Here is a 24,228-nt window from a genome sequence, read left to right as displayed (position 1 = left end):
TCCATCGCGGCAGAATCATTAGCCCTAGTGGTTGGTATAGAAAATTGATCTATTAGCCTTCTGCTCCCACTACATGGTAGTGAAACATATATTTTCTTCAAAATTTCCAAAAAAAAAAAAAAATCAAACTGGACGACAGTTCTCGGCGAGAATAGGGGAATGAGTAAAAGCTGATCTTCTCCGTCACTTGAGTAAGGCATGATATGTCTTAAATGTTTTGGCGAAGAAAAAAGTAGTCTGGAAACTCCGATGCGTGGTGTTGCTTTGTTATTTGACACTTTCAACCTGCTTTCAACAAAATATTTCTTCTTCCGTTGAGAAGGAACGACCCATATATGCAGACAAGTTGGTCAATGTTTGTTCATTTTCCCCTTCTCTATATAGAAAGAAAGAACACACATGTGTAAGTCATTAATCACATTGTAACGGGGACCAAAACTATGGCAACGTCGTTGGACACACATTAAGTTACAATGTCACTAGTAAGAGGATATGACTGTTCGGACAGTTCTATTACCACCCACTAAGGCCATCTTGTTGTGGCCTCTGTACTGTGGATAATTACACTACTGAACTTATGAAATGTACTGCTAACTTGATTCTGAGCATCCAGCAGCATGATCAATAGACATGGTATCCTCATGTCGCATCACAATATAAAGACCTACATGTTATACGAATGATGATATGGACTCTCCATGAGTTGTAGCGAGAAACTTCCTCATTTGCGTATTCTTGTGGCGTCTCTCCCATCGACTACCTTTACGGCATCTCAATCAGTTCTTGATAGGGCAAAACTTCTCTGATAACCAGGTGGCGCAAGATACAGTTGGGGAATTCTTCGCATCGCAGACTTCATATTTCTTTCTTCATGGACACCAATCGTTGTCTGAGCGATGGCAAACGTATCTCAGTGCAGCCAAAGACTACTTTAACGAACCAGGTTACAGTTATTTTGGGGTTTGGAAGTGACACACTTTAATTGGACATTTTAACTGAACTAACCCAATACATATATACAAAAGGTAACCAAAAAGTTCTTGCCGTTCTAGAGCAGTGATAAACAAAGAGCAATATAGTGAATGATACGTACCTTTAAGTTTCGACGTAATCTCTATCAACATCCAATAACCTTTGCCAACGTTCTTGCAGCTGCACAATACCCCATGGTGATAAATCTCACAAGTCCGTGAGTACGTTCCGCAGGACTCTCATTTGGAAGCATCTCCCACAGAGGCGGTTGTTAAACGAATGAAATAGATGGTAATCTGTTAGCACAAGGTCCGGTGAATATGGTGCATGCCACAGTGTCTCCCAGCCAAGTTGCTGAAGAGTCTCTCGGATCCTCTTAACCACATGTGGCTTGGCATTATCGTTCAGGAACAGCACATCCTTGCGATTCACCAATGCGGCTCCTCCTGCCGCAACACACAGAGCATCCTTTGCAACTGCTGAGAGTAGAGATCAGCAGTGATCGTCTGACCAGGTGCAAGGAGTTCGTAATGCACCACTTGCCAACAATTCCACCATACACCAAGAGAGCATAACCTTTCGTGAGTGCACAAGTGGTCTTGAAGTGTGACGTACAAGGTCACGTTGGGACAACCAATATCTGGTACGCTTGGGAGTGTCATATATGACCCACTTTTCGTCACCAGTGAGCAAGCGGTCAAAGATGGGTGTGTTCAGGTGCTGAGTGAGCACGGACGAACAAATTCTCACTTATTGTTCCTTGTTGGCTGCTGGCAGTGTCTGGGGTACTCATTTTCTTAACTCGTATAACTTCCCTATCCCATACAAGTGCAGACTGATTGTTTCAGCGGAAACATGGAATCTTTTTTTCTGCAAGTTCATTACACGTTAGACCACTATCCTCATCGATGGCTGCTTTCAGAGCCGTCATACAACACATGTAGTCGTCTACTGCGAGGTTCATCCGAAAGACTCATATCTCTCGAACGGAATTTCTGGAACCAATGCCTGGCAATATGTTCGTTCACGGCATTCTTCCCAAATGCCTGGCATATGTGGCAACTGACACACTTTTAAGTCATACAACAAACACACGCGAACAAGCTGCTTCGATATCTACATTTCTCTTCGACACTTGATGAGCTATGACTGCTCTATGTGCGCAACGTGCCTGTATTACTGAAGGTCGATGATCAGACCCGATCGCTTGGCAGGTAGGTGCATCATTTCGTTTTCTCTCTGTGAGCACATGATTAATGGGACGTGAAAAACGCCAAGAACTTTTTTGGTTACTTTGTATTATCGTGCTTTCCTCGACAAGTTCTAAGTTAGCATTATTACAATACTTCAAAGAAAAGACATAAGTCCATGAAAGTTTATGGCCAGCCAGACAGCCTTTAGTTGGATGATGTGTGGTCAGCACAACAGCCTTTATTGCAATTATTCCAGCCTTCCTATCCCAGTTTCGCTATCTTTTAATTGAAATAGCTCGTCAATAGCCTTCCAATGCTGAATCAACACTGGGAATTGAGGCTGGGACCATGCACACGAAAAGTACGTGCATTAACCATCGGCTACAGAGGACTAACCACAGTACGACGACTGTTATTATTAATACAATAATAATTATTTCGTTCAGCTCTTCCAAAATCCTGCATTGTACCGGCCACTAACTTCGATACAATAAATGTTAATGAAAGAAGATTCAACATACATTAAAATATTAACTGAACTATATTCTCCTTTTTCTTTCTTTTTTTCAAATGCATTACAATCATTACAGGAAGTAAACATATTTTTAGATACACACTAGGAATCACAATCGTTTCTTTATATTTTTAGCTTTCTCCAAGAAATATTAGCCCATGGGTATACATGGTACACGTTAAGTACAATTTACCATACAGTTTTTAAGTCGAAAACCAATTGTTTATTTTTTTAAATATATATATTAAACATTTTTACAAGTTTATACTTTCTTCATTACCGCAATTGTTTTTTTTTTTTTTTCTTTTTTAGTTGGTGGTAAACGACAAATAGGTAAGCTGACGACAACAAAATATACTTTTAATTTCTTTTAACTTTCCTTTTTTCTTTCTTGTTGGCATCAACTTATCACAATAATAGCATGTTTTATTTTCATTCAGACAAATTACATTTTCTTGTAAATTGGCTAAAGCTATTAGTTTTAACTTGGTTTAAATTTCACACCATTCAATCATAAAACTTTTACGTTCACACTTTGTCACAGCACACATGAAAATATATATACAAGTGCCATTAAAACGTATTTTAACTTACATACCAGCAAAATATATATATTTATTTATTTATTTAACAACCATTTTAAGTAGTGCAGATTTGTTTCTTCACAAACGAAGATCAATTGAAAGGAGAGATTTTCGACAAGAGAAGTACTATCCTAATATAGAATTTACTGCATTTAAAAAAAAAAAAAAAAAGTAAAAAGCAAACGTTCAATAATCCCTGAAACAGCCTCAAAATTCAGTAGTTCTTGACCATTATCATTAGTTTTACTATTATTTAAAGACATGAAAATAATTAGTAATCTTTTCGCTGTTCCGTTATCACACAGTTCCTGTCCATTTTTCTTTTTATCAAAACCCAAAACAAGTCATACACTTTTTAGAACATGCATTCTTTTCCACATTATATATGATTATTAAAGTTAGCATCTGAAATGTTTGAATGCTCGGAGCTACAACAGAAAAAAAAAAAAAAAAAATCTCAAAATGAACATACTGTAGACTCGATATCTGAATCTTTTTTTTTTTTTTTTCTCAATATCTCTGTTTTGAGGTTACTTGTCCAACATTCTCTTTAATGGAATTCCTGTTTTCAACAAGTGTGTAGGTGTTTTTTGGCTTGCAAAAGAGAATCAACATATATGACCCTTACTAAAGCGTCATGAACCATACATAGAACACGAAGGAAATATTCAATTGCAAAGTTTGAATGTATAATCTTCTGGTGCATATATATATATCTTTTTTTTTTAAATTTTGCATAGCAATTGAATGAAGAATGTTTCTTGACTTCTTTGGTTTGTATGCCAACAATATTGAACCATTTACTGAACAGAAATTAATGAAAAATATCTTCACATAAAAAGAGAAAAAATTTACATTATAAGCACTTTCGTTCATACTTCATCAGACAAGGGGAGGAAGGCATTAGAGATTTCAGGTTAAAAAAAAAATTACACATAGAAAAGAACTTATCTTGCATCCGGTGCTACTATATCCCTGTTAAAACTCCGTAATATTCAATATTTCGGCCTGTGCTGGAGTCATGGACAGGAACATTCCTACCGCAAACTGGAAGAAATTACTGAGACATTATGCTGTTCTTGGTTTTGTAATAAAGAAAACACTCCAAGTATTTGAAAAGCACTAAAATGCTTTAATAGTTGAAAGTTTGAACGATGTAATCAAACTCAGTAATCACTCAGTTTTAAGGTGTGAAAGTAGTATTCTTAAGAAGATTTAGCTTATGATACACTTTCACTTGTCACTAACATCTTTCATTGTATGCACTTTGTCTCACGAATAATCCAGTTTCTCAATTCCTTCAAATGTCTCAGTAATTTCTTCCAATTTGCAGTAGGAGTGTTCGCGTCCATGACCCCAGTGCGAGAAGAAATATTGAATATTACGGAGTTTTAATAGAGATATAGTAGCACCGGATACAAGGTGAGTTCTTTTTTATATCTAAGTATGCGTCCTAGAGCATCTACAAAATATTATATTTATTCAAATACTTACACCTTTGTTCCCAATATTTTCACTTGCTGAACAATTCCAAAATGTTTCATTTAATATCTGTAAACTTCAGGACAAGTTGCACAGAACATGTAATGAAAAATAAACGTACTACGGCAAACACAATAGTGATTAAAACGAAGTGATCATTATCAAATATAGAAGAAGGAGAGACTTACAGGTAGAGCAAGTGACTAGTTTACAATGTCTGGGCACTATTATTAGTAAACTCACGAAGTGTAAACGTGAAATGCAAGCAAGAATAAGAATGAAGGAAAGTATTTAACAAGATTGAGAAGTATATTTTGTAGACCTCTGAATAAAAAGTTGAGAAAAAAAAACTATGAATTTTCCGTGTGGTGTATTTCATTCTATGAAACAAACATGAATATTAGGCAAAAGTGATGCAAAAAGATTAGACATTTTTTCGAAATGTGGGAGTGAAGAATAACGGAAAAGAATTAGCTGGATCGATCAGAAAACTAATGAGAAACAATAGGAATAATAAGGTAGAAAAGAACAATACTAGTTGTTATTAGAAAGAGGAACTGGTTGGAACATTGCCTGCGAACGAACTGTATCCTCAGACACACAATAGAAAGTGCAGTGAAAAGAAACAACAAGACGAGTCTCAAAGCATTACATTTGATGATAGTAGAACAGAAAATTACATCATGATGAGATAAGCTTATGTTCAAATTTTGGAGCATGGAAGCTTCTATTTGCACTAGAGTATCCTTAATGATGGTTATTGAATTCCCCATTTTAAATCTGGCAACATTATCATGTGTCTCTGGAAGCTATAAAGGACGAGTCAAGCATGATGTATTTCCCACAGTTCTTCAGGCATCGTTTGCTTCCGATAAATTCCAAAGATATGAGCTACATAGGAACATACAATGGTTATGTTTAGTGTTTACCAATAAATATGATAATAAAAGAGGGAGAAAAACGTATTTACATGAAAATGAAACGAAAAACAAACTGGTCTATGCTTTCCTTACCTGGCAGACGTACACCGTATTGTTTCGAAACAAAAACAAAAGTTTCAGAACCTTGCACTTGCGTTGAGAGTGGACGTGACGAATTACGTGACTCATCCATTGCATCAGACCTGACGTTGCTTACCAATTTCTTCTTTCTTTAGCATCCCTCTCTTTCTATCTTTTCCTCTAATGAAGAATCAGCGAATAAGCTCAAAACAAAAGTTTCTTTTATTTAGGTTTTTGTTGTAATATTGTTAACTGACAAGAAAGTAGGAAGAAAAAAAAAAAAAAAACACAGAAGAGTGGTAAGTGATGAAATTCAGATTAAGCGCCATTTTAATTTCTAGCATTTCCAAGATCGGTTCCGAAATCCTTGTTTCTGAAAATTATACACTTAAAAGAATACTGCAATGAAAATTATCATTTAAAAGAATACTAGCAAAATAAGTACTATCGTCCTCAGACAAAGGAGAAAATAGGTAAAAGAAATAACGCTAATATAAGTTTAACGTCCCACAATTACGCACCAAGGCTAAGAGAGACGGTGCTGATGAGAGGATGACAATGGAGGAATGACGAAAGCGTGAGGAAACGGGAAAATTCTAAGAAAATTTCCGTACATGGTGTTTGTCCACCACCAAGCTCACTTGGCGGGAGCTGGGATCGAGACAGGGATCCCATGCACAAAATGACACATTGTATACAAGTAGTAGCCTATGGGCAACAACTTAGAGAAAAAAAGCTAGTATCACAAATTCAAATAATTTAAAAAAGCAAAATGTAAAAATACACGTAGATAGAATATCAAGGAACGTTATGTTTTGGAAGTGGATGTATGCAGCAACATGTCAATAATAGAGAAGAGCTGTTTAAACGTGAAGAACTGACCAGTATTAGTGCTAACCAGCCAACCATTATGCTAAATTATGCAGTACTTCGTGACTAACGCGTGTACTTTCTGTTTATGTAGTCCCGGGATCGACTCCTGGTCCCATTCTGATGCAAATTCGAACACTGATTCGGGTCCAAGTTCCCGTCTTATATAGCCTCGATGTTTAAAATAATTGTTTAATCTTCATAAACCAACCTTACATCATACCTACGAATAATAGAGAATTAAAAGTACTGTCTACGTTGGCTATCTTCGGTTCAATGGAAAATGTCTCAACTTATCGTGTCCAAACGTGTCATGTAATACGTGTCCAAACTAAGCACCGGCCGAAGAAGAGACGCTATAGCGAGTATAATATATTTTTCGTACAGTAAAGCTTGTACCAAGTTGTATTTCCTTGGTTGCACCCAAAATGACCACGTCTACATAGGTCCATTGATATGGGGCTAAATTATTAATATGATTAACTTTGTATTATAACATCTCAGCTTTATATATTACTCCTCTTATCTTCGTAAAGTTTACTGCTGACCGTAAATCAACAACTCGTTCTTGCATTTGTTGTGTCTTAAACAGCAAGAAAAATGTAATCCAAAATACAAGAATAAGACTGAACGAAAAAAGAGGTGGTAATGTCGAAGAAATTCAAATACTTGGGATCGATTCTGCAGGAAAATGCAGGAATAAAAGTAAACGTAAACAGCAGAATTAGCAGCGGTTGGATGAAATGAAGAGAAGCTGCAGAAGAGTTGTGTGATTGTAGAGTACCAATACGCCTTAAAGGAAAAGTTTATAAAACAGTAGTGAGACCTGCCTTATTACACAGAACGGAATGTTGAACGACAAAGAAGATAGAGGAACAGAAGTTGCCTGTTGCGGAAATGAAGACGCTGCGGTGGATGTGTGGAGTGACGCGGAAGGACAAAATTAAGAATGAAATTATCTGGGGAGCAGTAAAGGTGAGACCAATAGTAGAAAAACTGCAAGAAAGTAGACTAAAATGGTCTGGCCATGTAAGAAGACCTTTGCAATACGTAGTTCATCAAGTAGATGCTATAGAAGAAAGTGGGGAACGAGACCGAGGCCGGAAAGAAGAAGTGGGGAGAATGTGTTAAGAACGATATGATGCAATATGGTGTCCAACGAATATGACACAAGATAGAAATATGTGGAGAACAAGCGATCCAAAAAGCCAACCCCAGCTAACTGGAAAAAAAGGCTTAGAAGAAGAAGATTTTTTTTCCTGAATCAGTGAATTTAATTTTTAACAACTGAAGTAAAGTAAATATCAGATCATATGAGTTTGTGGTGGATCGTTCTATGGGTTTTCTCGGTGTTCCATGCTTTCCTCTCATGTTTTCACTCTTAATCTTCTATAGTCATTGTGTTCCCTTTACTATACAGACTTAATTTCACTTCAAGTAAAATTAGCTATTGATGAAAGTAGGTTTAACATTTATCATTCACATTAACGTTTAAATGTGAACGAAAACACATTAAATAAAATACTTCCCTTTCACATCCTTGTATATACTTTGTTCCGTGAGATCGTGATTTTCAATTTGAGAGAGAGAAAGTGACTTTTAGTGGAAGACGTAAGTACCTGAGATTATTTTGTATTTTGAGCCCGATTTGATGAAAAATTGATCAAATCTTTTAACTGCAGGGGAAATATTTTAGGTATATTGTGTAATCGTCGTGTTTGGGGGCAAGTTATTTTCAGTGAGTTTTTTTTGTGAATCTATCCAATATAACGAGTCTTAATTCTAATCTAATATAGATTTTGAATTATTTTATAAGGACACTAAATGTTTTGAATCTATTTGTTGCTTTATCTTGACATATTTTCACGAAGCTTTAAAATAATCAAAAAGTCAAAATACATAATTACCGTATTACTTTCAACTTCGAAACTGTAAAAAACCTGAACAATACTTGTGAGAACTTCCACGGTTATTGTTTCGTAAATTTTCACTAATATTTCTTATCATTATAGATATTATATTGTAGCCACTCAAACTTAGAAGGTATAAATAACATTAACGAATTATGCTAATAGGACTTCAGTTAGAGATGTCTGTGGATTTCCTTCTATTTTTCAAAATAGAACAATTTATAACATAGTATGAAACAAAGAGGTGATTAATAACTGATCATTGTATGAATAGTTGACGAATGCTCAAATTACATAGCGGTAACCCAACACCTCAAAGACACGGACACTGTTCGTTTTATAATACTTTCCTAATACTAGACCCATAAAAAAAAGTAACTTTGATATTGTTTTCCCGGCATCTTGGAAATTGCAATAATGAAGTAAAACAAAGAAAAAGAGCGACAATTCCATACGATCCTTCTTCCAAATGATTCATCGAAACTATAGGCCTATAGCTTAATGATAATCACAAATAGTGATTCCTTATTTGCTGAGCACTGAAAATTGATTATCACATACTTTCATTGAAATCTTTTGAGTTTTACGTCCCACGGTTATGCCGGTTAGGCTAAAGGAGACGGTGATGATGAGTAATGAATGAAAATGGTGGAATGAAGAAAGTGGGAGGAAACGGGAGAACCCCGAGAAAACCCACGCACACCACAAAGTTCACTTGGCGGGGGCTGGGATCGAACCCGGGACCCCAAGCACCAGAGGTGAACGCTCTACCACTGAGCCACCGCGGCCCCTTATACTTTCATTGAATACTTAATATTATACGTAAAAGAAAAATGAAATGATCGAGTTTTTATAGTTACGTAATACCTACTATAGTTACGTGAACTATCTTGAAATTGCTGGCACTGTCTTGAACTAACATCATCCCGTAAAGTATCTATACTTAACGTGTAACGCAGTTACACAGTAGTTGTAATTTCCTTACCTATCTTTATAGCAACGATAATAATATAGTATAACTATTTGCAACACGGAACTGAATGATGCTGCACTAGATCTTAATGGGCGAGAATATTTTGCGAATACGAAAGCAACGAAAAACTAAGACGCACAGTAATACATCAAAATACTCAAGAGGAAGAAATGTGTTTTCCGTCTTACCAGTTGCACATGACGGAGCAGAAGTAGTTTATTATTATTATTATTATTATTATTATTATTATTATTATTATTATTATTATTATTAAAACAGTCCCTTGAATAAATATTTAGAAATCTAACTTAAATGTTCGCTTCTATTTGTGTGTGCATTAGTTAAAATTTAGGGTAAGAAACATCCTTGACGATAATGGAATTTTTGCCTTCCCATATTTGCATTTTATTTTTGTGAAGCTCTTTAAACACCAGAAAAAGTTACAAGAGTGTCTTCTATTGGAGATTAATTGACATATGACAGTGAACTGTGTTCAATGAAGTCTCAAGAATTTTCTTCTTGTTACGTGGTATTATCATAATTTGAAATCCATCCTTTTACTTTAACTCCATAATTTCACGCTTCCTACAAACCTCATTTAACCACAACGATAGGAAATGACCACCCTACTATTGACATAGTGCCTTACCATTTTAGGTGTCATTGGACAGAATATTCACACAAGACAAGACAGGACTGACATTTTGATTGGAGATCTGTTAGTATCCAACAGTTACACAGTTTTCAGATGCATTTTGCAAAAGCTCTTGGAAAAAAAAGATGAAAGGATATTTATGACAGTAATAAGCCCAATATGTTTTTTATAATTTGCATTAATATTTCTTTATACAACAATTCAAATTAATATTATCACAATTTTGCAAAAAAAGAAGATACAAAATACAATAAATATGAAAAAAATATTTGAAAACACTTCAGTTATGTTCATTTTGAGTTATTTTCGTTTCACAAAATTCAAATAAAAATTGCTCTTCACAATTATCTTGTTTGTATTTTAGCAATCTGTTCTAACACATGTTATTACATGAATAAAGAAATGAAAATATTTTTGTCTTCTCTATGGACAATTTTGATCTATGTACATTTCATCTATACAATAATAATAATGAATCTATTATGTACAATCATTTTCTTTCTTTTTTTTTTTTTAATGAACAGTTTCATATATCCCTGAACAAGACCCCCTATTGTAATAAAATATGATACATTCAAAAAATATTACTGGTAACAATACGCAGGAGATGTGCATTTTTTCACTCATATTTTTGGTATTTTTTTTTATTTCTTTCTTCATTGTTTTCAAAATCACAAACACAACACAACAACATAATGAAACACAACAAACACAAATTCACATACAGCACAATCAGTCACAGGTACAATAATTATATCAAAGATCCCTACAATATTATTTTACATTCTTTCTCGCAATCATTCTGAAACTTATATCTAGAGAGGGAAAAAACTTATTGATGTCTCATTTACATAGTTTTTTTTTTTTTTTGTTAATATTTATTTGTGAATAAATACCGTATCCACATCGTGAATTTAATTCTATAAAGACAATATACAGGGAGGAAAAAAAGTTTCGTTTTGACAAGGCTATATTTTCAAAAATATTACACGTACACACACAAAAGATATATGAAAACAACTACAAAACCCACCACGTTTGTATTCTGTATTGCAGGTGGCAGCGCGAGGCGGGAGGGGTACAAGACGGGGCACCCCCTCATTGGCACATCTCACATCGCTGGATTGGCCGTATTGGTGAGAATGACCTAGCTTTGTTCCCCTGGCCTCCCGGATCTCCTGATTTAACGCCCTGCGACTTCTTCCTGTAGGGGTACGTTAAGGACCTTGTTTACGTACCTCCACTACTGCAATCCTTAGTCGAGCTCAAAAAACGCATCAGTGCTGCAGTGCAAATAATTGACAGGACTATGCTACAAAATGTATGAAATGAGCTCGAGTATTGACCGTCTGGACGTGTGTCGTGTCACCAAAGGGGCAAATGTTGAACATTTGTAGAGGGTGTATAAATTTGGTGAGTTTATGGGTCTTTTCATATATTTTTCATGTGTGTACGTGCAATATTATAAAAAATATAGCCCTTTCAAAATGAATGAATCATTTATACTAACCGTGTATAACCTGTTTGGTTTTAGCAATTCTTTATTTGACATGTCTCTGGTGTCGGTAAATAACTAGGTAAATGTTGAAAACGAAATTTTATGTAGGAGAACAATTCTAAAATTTTCAGCATAACGATCTTATACTAATTGTAACCTTTTTAGAAAATCTATCGTAACTTTCGAACAAATCTGTAAATTAAAAAAAAAAAAAAAAAAAAAAAAGTGTATCTATTCACCTCTCTGACAGTTCTATCATACATACTAGAATAGTTAGGTTTATTTTCGTCAGTCGTACTTAATGAGAAAGTAAGAAGGTTTAGCTTCTTCACAAGAGGTAAATTTTTACCCTAAAAAAATACATTTCATTAAATCTCTTATTACTGATCTATAATTCTCTTGCAGCTACCTACGTCAATGTTGACAGATGCTTGAAGTGCCATAGTTGCTTATGTTCTCAAAAAAATCACCAATTAACTGTTGGTCAATTTTCTTCTGATATACTCTTTTCTATATAAACAGTGTTTCAAAATGATTATCGGGGTTTTAAGGTTTCGTAATATTTATGACAATTAACTTACAATTATACGGAATATATCAAATGAAAGAGCAATTCAAATAGTTTTGTATCGATTCGCATGCACTGTTTCCTCCGTCTGCTGTTAAAAAGTGCTAGTAGCAAAGATGGTGACTAGTGAGCAGAAAGCTTTCTGTGTTTTACATTTTTGAAAGACTGAGTCTATAGTTATAGTGCAACGTGCTTCTGTATTAAGTTCAATTGCAATCTACTAAGTGATAATAACATTCGTAGAGGTATCATCAGTATCATCAACATCGGCTATTTGTGCAAAGGGAAGAGCACGGGACGACCAAGAACGCGTTGAACGAGTAAGAGAGTCTTTCACGCATAGCCCCAAGAAATCAATTCGGCAGGCTAGTCGTGAATTAGCAATTCCAGTAACGTCTGAGTGGAGTTTTTAGGAGATTGAGAAATTTAAGAAAGAGGACTGAAGCAGTTGTTGCAACAATTACTCCAAACACACTAATCAAGGGTTAGGAAGAACGCGCTTATCGAATCGATGTGTACCGTGTGACGAATGGTGCTCACATTGAACACCTGTACCAAAAACTGTTTGAGTTGCTCTTTCATTTAATATATTATTTATAATTGTACGTTAAATGTAATAAATACCACAAAGCCTTGAAACCCTGATATTCATTTTGAGACACCCTGTATAAAAGTAGTAGTTCTAACTGACTGCCTGATCAATGCCTAAGTCAAACTGTTTACGCTAGAAACTTGAAATTTGGACGGTTCATAGGATCTGTGACGAAAGATTACCAATAAGAAAGGTGTTTTTTTTTTTTTTTAATTCGACGTGGAAGGAGGATGAGGGATGCAATTATAATAATAAATCCATATCTGGAAATCCCTTAAAGTTAGAGATATGAAATTTGGTATTTAGACTCTTCCTTTCAAATACTTAAACATATGTTTCAGCGTTTCTTTTATATTTGACGTAGAAGAGAAGAAAGAGCAGTGGGGTAATGCTAAAATTTTTGATAAGGGTATGCTGGATCGTTTTCAAAAATATGCCATATACCTATTAAAAACAAATTAGAGCATTTAGCTTTGTGCCACTCCCCTCACCTCCTCCCAAAGGTGTACTTCGTACTTTTGCAATGCTTGCATGTAAATAGCAATCACTGTGCTACCGTAAGATCGTGTTAAAGTTTATTTAGACTCCCTTGGACCGAATTTGTCGTAAGCACACGAAAGACTCAAAACTATTCTTTCTACCAGCATATATATATTTTTACAATAAGCACAACTGAAAATTGACATAGTTTGTTTGATCGAATATTTCTAGCGGGAAAGCTGGTAAGTTTTCACAATGTTCACCGGTTCCAGTTACATTATATTTAAACCTAGAGACTTTAATAATTATTCATCGCCCTTTTACTTTCAGATGAAAGAGGGTTGACAGAAGTGTTTCTAAAAAGATACACCATTCTTCACTAAGACAAAAAATTATAACAATTCACCGGGGGCAATTAAAAAGAGGTAAATTGTATTGCATACATTCTCTGTCTAGTATGTACGAAATAGATTTAAGTTAATAATACATGAGAATCGATAAATTTAACCAATTTACTATCAATTTTCCGAAGACATTTCATACTGGAATATATCAATAATTACAGGTACTTACAAATCTGTAGTAAACTCAATTCAACATTTTTAGAAGAATCAGTGGATAATCTTGATGGATCTTCAGTTTAAAATGTGTTCGCAAATTTCATTTTGTTATATTTCAACTCGAAACAAAATTGATACGAAGTACTTATGAGAAGAGTATATCAACTGAGTTGACTTATTTCATTCCAGCATACATACTAATCTCCGTAGAAGCATAGTTAACCTACCAAAAGACAAAGAAAGTACATTGATTTCGTGGCAACATATGCGAAGTCCACTCATTTTACAATAACTTAAACCTCAATCCTTGCACAACAAAGAAATTACCTATGTCCACAAACCGATGTCTTTTTTGTAGAATCGACGTGCTCTCGCACCTATTTTTTTTTTTTTTTAAACATAAAAACTAACATGTTTAACCACTATTGATACAAATGCAATTTACATTAACCATCTTTTCACAGGAACTGAAACAGTAACAATCTCAAACAATTAAGGTCGTTGTAACACATTTCAAGCAAGATATAGACAACTATATGCATATTATATTAGGACTTGACAGGAAACCTTATTTTATACTATATTAACATAGGATTCATTTGTTTGTTATGGGCAAATATAAGAAGTATGGACAATATAAAAACTGATAAAGGCTACAGTTCATAGTCATTAATCTCATTCCTGTCATGTTCGACAATTGTCATTTCTTGAATGGAAATTAATTAAAAATTTCACATCATATAAACTATCAAAAACGGTGCAATTTGAGTATAGCATTAAAACCACAAAATACTTCATGTGAAGTTACTTTAAGTTAAAGGCTTTGATTAAAAAAAAACTAAATAAGTAAATAAAAAAATGGCAGGTCGGTCCATGTTTCATTTAACCTGTGAATCGGTCGACAAACACTACAAATATTAACCCACTATTTTGAAATGATCAAACAACATTTATGCGCCCATGATACGTAATTTACGTAACTGTAATAATAATAATAATAATAATAATAATAATAATAATAATAATAATAATAATAATAATAATAATAATAATAAACATCATCATCATATGAGTGGCCGCGGTGGCTCAGTGGTCGAGCGTCCACCTCTGGTGCAAGGGGTCCTTGGTTCGATCCCTGCTCGCGCCAAATGAGCTTTGCGGTGAACAAACACCATGTGCGTGGCTTTTCTCGGTGTTCTCCCGTTTTCTCTCACTTTTTTAATTCCATCATTTCATTCATTTCTCATCATCACCATCTCCTTTAGCCTAGCCGGCATAAGCGTGGGACACAAAACTTAAAGATTTCATTTCATTTCACTTTTAAAAAATATGAATCGTAAATATAATTATTCAACACTATATTTAGTTCTTTGTATATATATTAAAGCATGTACATTTTTTTATTTTTATATTAACAGACTGCCGCCATATAAAAAACTTTTTGACCTTCCCAGGCCATGGGCAATATAGTAAGTATCATGATAATCAATATACATTATTCTTCTGAGCAAAAAAATTGTGTGTATTTTCTTTCTAAACCAGTTTTTCCCCAGGCTGCAGGTGTTTATTATGACAGCAGGGCGGCTAAATGAAGCTACCATAAGAAACTGGTGGTCAGTGTGCACACACCGTGGGTAGCTCAGCTTGAGGAGTAATATCTTTATGTGCCCATATGGTGGCGTCCCGGTATAATACAGCGGTAGCCCATGGTGTGAGCAACACGGCAGTCTAAGTGCTAACGGAAAAATACAGGTTTCAAATACCTATCCTGATTTGCAATAATACGATTAGAAACAACTCAGAGAGACCTAAGCACTGTACAGTCACGAAAGAAAGTATTCTTCAGTTGACAAAATTTCTTTTCCTAATAACTCAACAAAAAATAACCTATTAGAGTATTGATTTTGGGAAGTTATCAAGTTATAACTATTCTAAGGATAGCAACAAAAAGATCCAAATTAATTAATTTGTTCCCGAGTTATTGACAAAAGAAAATTTGTAACTGTCAAATACTTTCGTTCCCGTGTGTACTCACTTGAATATTAGACTATTTTTTTTTCCTTCAAATGTCCTTCTGAAAATCGAACATGTCTTTCGTTTTCTGATTAGTTATAATTGTACCAAATATAAATTTATTGAATACTTATTGTCTAGTCTTCTAGTCAGTATACGAACTTAAAAATGAAATAGCATGAAATCCTTATAATAAAGTCCCTCGGTTACGCACTTTGTGCTAAACGAGACGAATCAGACTACGGAAGGAAATAACATTGATTGACTTGTTTTTATGTTCTTTGTCACCAGTGATGCTGTATGGAACGATACCTCTAAAGTGGATCTGAACCACCGTAGTGCGTTCAAATTTCTCCTGCTGGGAATCGAATACAAAAACCTCGATCACCAAAGTACACGCTCTAGCCATCAGACTGAGGAATATTTAGAAAACTACGAGTTAACCGACAGAACATGATACTATCTCTCATAAGCTCTCACGGCCTTTTGTTTATCTTAACATATTGGGTTTATTTACTGTTAAGAACACTATGGGACCGAAAAGGATATATGCAACCTAGCATATCTTCAGTATATCTCAAACATAATGCCACCTTGTATTTAGGTCAAAGATTCACTAAACTAGAATTCATGGGTTATATATTTAAATGTTGTAGTGACCATTACAAAATAGTGAGAAAACAGTTAATTTTAATATAAGAACGTGGTATAGGTATATATACATCTGTAATTTTCTTGTGATAAAATAAACAACTGATTCGTTCGTTTTGCTCATTTTTCATCTGAAGCAATGCTGTAAACTTATATTCAGCAGCTACACATATTAGTTCACTAAATATTATTTCCAACATCATTGTGCATTGTAAAACACTTATATCAAAACACTGAAAAATTGTGTACAAAACAGTAATAAACAGATACGGAACGTATGAAATATCACTGACAATCACACACACACACACATCTGTAAGTGTTTTGTTGTATTTTGAGCAACGTACATGCATATAATAACTGTACTGTATGAACACAAATGTTACTATTTGTGGCCTTACAAAACATTTGCAACTGTTCCCTCTATTAACACAAAATCTTAGTTAGGCAAGAACTTAACAAACTCATTTACTTATTCCATTAATTTTCTTTAATAACGATTCTCATGACAAATCTGGTATTAATTATAATCTACCAAACAATTTTAAACAGTAATATATGACCCGTTCTGTAAATTAATTGATATATTAATTAAAATATTTGTTCAGGTGTAACCAGAAGTGTCTACGGATTTCATAGAATTCTTTTGACAATGACTTCAAAAAGAATGGACATGTTACCCGTAATTTTTACACACGTTTTCTCTAGATGGGGAGACTAACTTATCCATTCCTTCAGTACAAAAGAACGTACAGGAGGCAAGTGTATGATTTAGTTCGAGACAGTATATGAAAGTCAATATTGGGTATTACGCAAACTTTATCAATAAATGTGTGAAAGTTTACATAAATGCATAGCTTAAAGAAAGAAAAAAATCAAGATAAGTATCTTATTCTCGTTCTAATCATTTAATTTAGATCAAATATATTCAGGTAATGCACAATGAACTTCTTGACATCGCTTTGTCCAATTCCCGATGAAATAATTACTGTATCTGTCGCCATACACGACGTACATTATTTTCTGGATTCAAGTTTGAGGAAAATTACTTCACTGCATATTATTATTTTAAGTACAATGTTATATTTTAGCAAGGCAGTATCCGGAGTCACCAATGCTTAAGTAAATGTAGAACCGCATGTGCGTCTGGGAATATCTATGACACATGCGCGTCCACAAAAAAGTATACACACTAAAATGATAAATAGACCAATTGTATCCGAAGTATATTTACGGAATCGCTGAACTATACGCAACTAGAATGCTGCTGCACATCGTAAGGGAGCACGGAAGACCTCAAACAACATAGAATCAGGAATACTTATTAAAACTGAAATAATAAAAATCTCTGTACCGCCTTTTTAGTCTTATTCTCTGACAAAGACAAAAGTACATCTTTTAAGACGGCAAATACGGCACATATTTGTTTTAAAATATAGGTCCATTAAATTTATATAACTATTAAAACGAAAGGAAGTGTTTCGGCTTTCACAATTCTTAATTATATTACTATCAAGGAATATTTTACACAAAAATCAGTTGTTTTTTTTTCCTTTTTTTATCCATCTTCACATATCAAAACGAATTCAAGAGAGTGTACAAAATTGTAAACGCATAATAAAAAAGCCACGTCTAATAAAAAAGAAATCCTGTCGATATTTTCTGTAGAAAATTCTTTCGTCAATATAAGTATTGATTCTACAGTCTTGTTTTTGAAACATGGATAAGATTTCAGAGAAGTAGGGAATAAAGCTTTTTAAAAAAGCTTTTTTTTCTTTTTTTTTTTAATAGTGTCACTTAATACCCTTTTCTCCCTATCTTTTAAAACCTCAGGGTTCATGAACAAAGCTGTAGAATTCTGCCGAAATACTGACGAAATAATTTCTAAAACAGACGATCAAGTAAAATGCATTTTGATTAGCAGTATTTTGCATCCTCACTGTGTTTATTGAAGACATGTTTAAAAACAAACAAAACACCTACTACGGAATATGTAAGTAGGATAATGCTACGTAGTACAATCTAACGATGTGCTTATTGTAGGGCAAGATCTGAAACCTCTTAACATCTTAAGTGTACCTCAAAGCTTAGAATTTACGTTTGTTGTTCACACACTTTAAAATAAATACTTAAAAAAATATATAAATTTCTTAAACTTTGTTCGACTATCAGTCATGTTGTGACATTGAAACGACCTAAATGCATAATCACATATACGGTGAAGTGGGGCAACTGAATAACAAAATCTTCAACGATTACTTTTAAGTAGCTTCCATTCTGTTCAAATCATCAATAAATTTATTATTATTATTATTATTATTATTATTATTATTATTATTGTGAACTCTCATATGTTTTATTGAGATACTAGTACTTACTGGAGTAATAGCATATTATTTCACCCTTACAGTTTAAAACATTTGTTCTCTCTTTTATAACATAATACACGTTTCTCTTCACACTGTGATTTAAACACGCATTGAGATATAGGTCGATCTTCCACTATAAATTTGTACTCATTACCTGAAATTAAATTGACCGCAATGCTGACGATAAAATGAGTGCTTGATGGGAAAGACATAAGACATACTTAGAAAAAAAAATATATGTGGGGAGTCGCTCTTGGTCTACCTCTTACTTTTGAAGAGTCAACCGTGTGTGTGGGTTTTCTCGGGGTTCTCCCGTTTCCTCCCACTTTCTTCATTCCACCATTTCATTCATTACTCATCATCAATGTCTCCTTTAGCCTAACCGACATAACCGTGGGACGTAAAACTCAAAGATTTCATTTCATTTCATTTGAAGAGTCAAAGTTAGATCTTCCCCAACATTAATAATAATAATAATAATAATAATAATAATAATAATAATAATAATAATAATAATAATAATAATAATAATAATAATAAACAAACCACTTGGTATAACGGCCCAATTGTGAGTCTAAGCCTGCTCCAGCGCCATCTGCTAGTGACCAGCTGAACTATGTCCAACCTAATAGTGAGCACGTGGTTAGCGCGGTGCGACGCCCTTTCCCTAACAGGCATCAGAAGCTTTCTTGATCTAGTGGCCGTTATGTCTTGTTTTTACGTAATTCCCCAATTTGCCTCACGACGCTGGGTAGACGCCGAAAATTGGGAAACACTGACCGGAAATCGAACCCAGGACCAAGTGGACATGAGTCCAACGCTCTAACCACAAGACTATGATGTTAAGTAATAATAATAATAATAATAATAATAATAATAATAATAATAATAATAATAATAATAATAAAATTAAATATTTATTCAACAGCAGTAGAGGGAATAACATAACCTCACCAACTTAAAGCTAAGCCAACACAGCAATTCCATTGTTCTACAGCATAAATTTATGAAACTTTCTAGCGATAATAACTATCAGTATTACCCTCCGAGTTTTGACTTTCCAATTTCCGACAAATTGAACGACTGACCTATTGCATATATATATTTATAGTAGGCACATTTGCCCCATCTCACCATATTTAAGTTATAAATAATGAACAACATTTTAAAACAAAATTATATTTAATTGGAACTGCGGAATGTTGTATTCGTATGTACTTAAACGGTATTTCAAAATTATGACAGTTACTTTTTTTTTTATAATTCCCTCATTTCACACAAACTCCCTGTCTCAATGTATATAATTATGCACAAATATATACGTATATAGTTATGCATCACACATAGACATATACTTAAGAAAAAAAAAAGATCCAATATGACGACTCATATCAAAAACCACTAACATAATGGCAGAAACAGAGAGAGAGAGCAAATAGATACAACACACACACACACACATTAAGGAAAACATCATACACAGATCATAATGGACTAAGAATAATATCAACACATAGTAACAAAAATACAGAACATAAATTACATACATACAAACGCGCACGCAAACAACATTTATATTATATATATATATATACGTGCATTTTAAATAATGCACTAGGAATATATATATTTTTATGTAATTAGTAGTTACTTATGCACTTTTCCCCTCCTGCACCTATCATTTACAGTCTGCTAGCACCCCTCTGATTCCCCGTTCATTTACACATTTCAGAGGCACTTCTGCACGCTGGCACAGTAATGCGTCTTACTTGAAATTCAACACACACCACAAAAAGAATCAGTTTTTAAATATATATGTATTTTTTTTTTTTTTTTTTTACAAAATTCCTTCAGTCACCTATTGTGTGCGCAAAATAGGAAAAAATAACTACTTTCTTCTTCTTCTTCTTTTTACTGAAAATATTTCAGCTGAAATCAATTGACAATAAGTACATACAGTAGTAATATAATATAGAATGTATCAGAATTGCATGATCACTAGGTTACAAAAAGTGAAATAATTTGGAATGTTATTATTATATAAAGCCAAAGATTTTTTTTGAATGGATATTTTCATTTTTAAAACTCTAGAAAACACTGGCGCAAAAGACAAGCATTCTTGAGAAACGCAGACATGCTTCTATTTACTATACATTTTATAATATATATATAATTATATCATTTATATATATATTTACATATACACACACATATTTCTTTCTCTTTTTTTTTAAGATATGGCTAGAAAATAGCTTTGGCCATTTATCAGCAGGCAAATTTTGCTTGTACCTATATTGTACTTAAGATAAACAAATGTTTTTATTTATTTTTTAAAATTTGTTTCGTAATTCTCGCCACATCACATAATTTTTAGGGACTTTTTAAATAATCGACTGGTACTGGAACTGTTAAAACACATCACGACGTCTCAGAACAATGCTTAATAATATCTCTATTTTGTTTTGTCTTTGTTTCTGAAGTCTTTTTCTTTTCTTTCTTAACAATCAAACAAAAAAAAAAAAAAAAGCTTACATAGCTTTAACTATTATCACACAATATGCTTTCAATCATTCTTCGCACTTTAGACTCTTAATGGCTTCTTTGTAGTAGTATTTTGTTCGTAACAATGAACAACTATTTTGTTGTACATGCTATAGTAGAAGTTCTTAAGCTGGATACACTTTCTTCTCTCGGGAGACGATACCTGAAATAATCTGAAAGTAACCAGAACACAACATTAATAAGTAATTTCACAATCATCAAATTGAACAAAACAAGCAAACAAACATAACAGGGTGTCTACTAAATGTTTGTTTGAGCTCCTTCGTGGCTAAGCGGTTAGCGTGCGCGCCTTTGGCGTGGGAGACCGGGGTTCGATTCCCGGCGGGAGCTCATGTGGTTCGGATTCCACGTTAATCAGTAGGTCCACGTCTCATATAGCCTCGCTGCTGAACGGGACGCTAAACTAAAATCTCATCATCTAAATGTTTGTTTTTAAATAAATTTTTCCAGGTCTGTCTATATACGTATTTTTCCAAGTTATAGTTCTACCATGTGTTTCAAGACAACACCGACAACATTTCGGATGTGATTTCTGACGGCAACATGAGACAAAAAGTATACCCCAACCTGGTGCAGAAATGCTTCCTTTCGGAGTTATAGGCTGCCGAAAACATGAAAAAATGAACTTTAAAGGTCCAAAGTTCCAAAACTATGTGACCTATCGTAGTCGCTAATATGTGCGCTATCCAAAAATATATATTTCAGTTCCCAAGGTACTCACGCAACAATTTTTATAGAGGAAGTTTGGCTACGAACACATAAATTGAAGTATTCACCAACTATCTCTATAAAAATTGTTGCGGAAGTACTTCAGGATTCTGAAACATGGATATCTGGATCGGGCACATACTAGTTCCTAAGTGAAATCTTGAATGTTTTCGGCAGCCTATAACTCCGAAAGGAAGCATTTGTGCATCCAGGTTTATCTATACTTTTGGTCTTATTTTGGTATTAGGAATCACTCCAAAACGTTGTCGGTGTTGCTTTGAAACACTCTGTATATATATATAACTGCCGTGTGATCAGGGTAGGAGTTTTCTCCAGTCCAAAAAGACTTCTTTTTGTAAAACCCACATAAAAACCAATACCCCTTCTCCCCCCCCCCCAAAAAAAAAACTCGTAAAACACTTCAAAACTTAGATTGAAATACTAGTTGATTAAAGTTTCTCAAAGCACACCTACTCTCAGAATTGGTTTAAAATATGTATTTATCAACAAATCTCCAGAACGAAATGTCATTGAAAAAAAAAAAAAAAATCTTTGGGAACCACGCATAGTGAATTTTGTTCGCGCTCATCAAATTAGCTGTAACGGCGTTGAACTGTAACTGAAACAAAAAGCAATACAACTACATTCCCTTTATTTTCGTAGTACATACTCGCGTGTTAGCAAAAACAAATAATAAAATGTCTGTATCAGTCGATTATAAATCAAAAACGCTTCACTTAAAAAAGCAATTTACCAAAGATATAGCTCTATTTTCTTAACACTATATTTGGATATTTACACAAAGACTATACAAATGCAAAAGAATTGTATTAAAGAGGGAACAAAATCATCTTATGATAATTACACACTTTTTTTTTTGTATCATAATTTGTCATAATTAGTACTAACTCGTCACTTAAAACACTAAATTACTTAAAATCTACCTACATTTTCTCAACACTATGATAGCATAACTACACACATAAAAACGAAAATGGATTGCAGTAAAAAATGATCCAGAAACTCCCGAATTCTTCTTCCGTATTTAAGGGAGTATGTGACGTACACCACGATTATCTTATTACAAAGGTCCTTTAATCGTGAAATCTATTGAAAAAAATGACAATTTGAAACGAGTTTTCTTTTTCTTTTTTTTAAAACAAAGTCCATCTAATAAATCCGTTCTATTCATCTTTAGCTCCTGTAGACCTTGTACTATCCCAATATTTGCCTGCCGTGTACTGAGGGAAACTAAAGGGATCTTCAATCAGGGTGGCTGGTCCAGGAATTTGAGTCCTGAGTATAATAGGGAATTCTATTCCTATTCTATATTATATAGTAGTACCTACCTTTCTGTTACTCAAGAACAGCGTTTCCCAACCTTTTTCAACTTGTGGCACACTACCGCTGTAACTTGAATTATCGCGGCACACTCATAGATATTATTATTATTATTTGCAAATATAAAATACCATGTTAATTTTTTGTGCGTGATTACTGATCTCCTTCTTACAGAGATGAAAGCTCGATCACTGGTTTTCCCGTATGCTAATTCATTATGCTTATTTTTTTATTCTAATTTTAAAATAGAAACCAACTGCAATGAAATATAGGACTCAGATTTTTAAAAAGAAGCTTTCTTTTTCGAAAACTGTACCTAACCTTTCACTAAGAATGAAGATCACTAAATAACGAACGAACAAACAAATGTCTTGTACTTTTAACTTTGCTGTTTTAACCAAAACCGGTGCATATTATTGCAATCACACCGCTTGAGATGCGTCGAAGTGAAAACACAGGTGTTGAACAAAGTGTTGTTCTGTCATTCACGTGCGAATGAATGTTCTACGAACGTTCACTTGACGCGTACCGTACTTCCATTTCTCGGTATTAGTATGACTCTCAATTGAAACGTAACACAGCAGCTAACCGTGGAAATGTGTACGAGCCGAAATACTGTCTGCTACACAGTAATAGATGTAGAATAATATATTACAATTACAGTATTTTTTCCATGGTAGAAATTCATAGTAATGTGAAATACAAAAATATACATTTTTTCCTGTGTCTTAC

The 24,228-nt window shown here is 34.0% G+C and overlaps 1 protein-coding gene across 2 annotated transcripts in view; it reads right to left on the bottom strand.

Annotated features, from left to right (window-relative positions):
* Nucleotides 1-2,807: 2,807 nt before the first annotated feature.
* Tmep (Transmembrane endosomal protein) overlaps nucleotides 2,808-24,228 on the bottom strand; it is a 243,050-nt gene continuing 221,629 nt past the window's right edge. For both annotated transcript variants that reach the window (XM_081750698.1, XM_081750696.1), the window contains exon 10: nucleotides 2,808-21,599. The gene's annotated coding sequence lies outside the window, so the exon portion shown is untranslated. The remainder of the gene's footprint in view (nucleotides 21,600-24,228) is intronic.

Source organism: Thermobia domestica, chromosome 3 (assembly GCF_964235325.1).
Source record: "Thermobia domestica chromosome 3, izTheDome1.hap1.1, whole genome shotgun sequence".
Taxonomy (NCBI): Eukaryota; Metazoa; Arthropoda; class Insecta; order Zygentoma; family Lepismatidae; genus Thermobia; species Thermobia domestica.
The sequence above is the reverse complement of the archived record's forward strand: the minus strand, read 5'-3'. Positions and strand labels throughout refer to the sequence as shown.